Source organism: Trachymyrmex cornetzi, unplaced genomic scaffold, assembly GCF_001594075.2.
Source record: "Trachymyrmex cornetzi isolate Tcor2-1 unplaced genomic scaffold, Tcor1.1 scaffold1100, whole genome shotgun sequence".
Lineage (NCBI taxonomy): Eukaryota > Metazoa > Arthropoda > Insecta > Hymenoptera > Formicidae > Trachymyrmex > Trachymyrmex cornetzi.
Genome location: NW_017295655.1, coordinates 111,824 through 113,043, shown reverse-complemented (window position 1 = coordinate 113,043; position 1,220 = coordinate 111,824). Strand labels below are relative to the sequence as shown.

Sequence of the window (1,220 nt, the reverse complement as noted above, 5' to 3'; positions counted from 1 at the left end):
ATATCGCTTTGGAACAATGTAGAACAAACTCAGAACAATCTGGAACAATTGTCAAAATTTTAATTTTCAAAAAAAGGGGGGCTAACTTCACACACATATGTTACACCTTGTCTTATTACACCATGGACGCATCTGTGTGGTGATATGCGTGCACGCCGTGTGGATAATTCGTACGATGTGCGCGCACCATGACATCACTGTGCGGATATTTTGTTATCTGGGTAGCTTCAAGACCAAATCTAAAGCCAGCAGCACACGATGCTTGTTTTCTTACTGGATTGCTAGCTGGATTAGATTCTTGCCATGGTATTGGCTGCGATGCTGACAGTGCTAGCATCGCAGCGGTGGCAAGAATCTAATCCAGCTAATAATCCAACAAGAAAACAAGCATCATGTGCCGCCGGCTTAAGTTGATGAACAAAATCATTGAAAACAAAATGATGATGAGACCAAATAAATTCAAGACTAAATCTAAGTTGATGAACAAAATTATTGAGTGGATTGGCTTTGCTGAAGAATATAACGAGGTTCAAGCATATTAACAATTGATAAAATCAAGAGAGCGGATTGTGGAGTAAATTTTATCAATAGTTGGTGGCTGTAGAGGGCGCGCTGTTCCCCGGCTCAGATGGCGTTTGATTCATTTTTGTTCGGGGGTGGCGTGAGTCGCACAGCTGTCGTTATTACAACACATATGAAGGAGAGAATACTGCTCGAACTATTTGTACGACACTATATCTTTTGTATCAAATAATTGTTCAAGTGTATTTCATTCAGAGAAACACTGTGAGTGCTTATTTACAATCAAAATCCTTTATATTCCTTCACATAACGGTTATCTTGAAACAGTTCTGTTTTTGAGGCAGTCTTACTTCAAATTTCGGATGAAATACATCAGTGCAAAGATGCCTCCAAAATAAAGAAGTACTTATAGTTTGAATAGACCACGAAAAAGAAGATTCGCAGGCAATCAATTTATTAGTAAAGTATAACGTACTTGCAGAATTTAATTTTCTTGCTGAAGAACTCGTTCCTTCTATAGGATCTTTATTAATATTCAACAAGAAAATTAAATTCTGCAAGTACAGAAGGCATTATTATTACTCCGATTTATTATTACTGTATCATTGAATTTTGAACTGTTTTTGACAGAATTGCGGAAATGGCTATTTGCAGACATTATAAACAAAATACACTCATACGCAAAAAAAACGGGCCAC

At 37.2% G+C, this 1,220-nt stretch overlaps 1 protein-coding gene across 2 annotated transcripts in view; it reads left to right on the top strand.

Annotated features, from left to right (window-relative positions):
* LOC108763249 (band 7 protein AGAP004871) overlaps positions 1 to 1,220 on the top strand; it is a 180,277-nt gene that overhangs the window by 67,392 nt on the left and 111,665 nt on the right. The gene's annotated exons all lie outside the window — the stretch shown is intronic.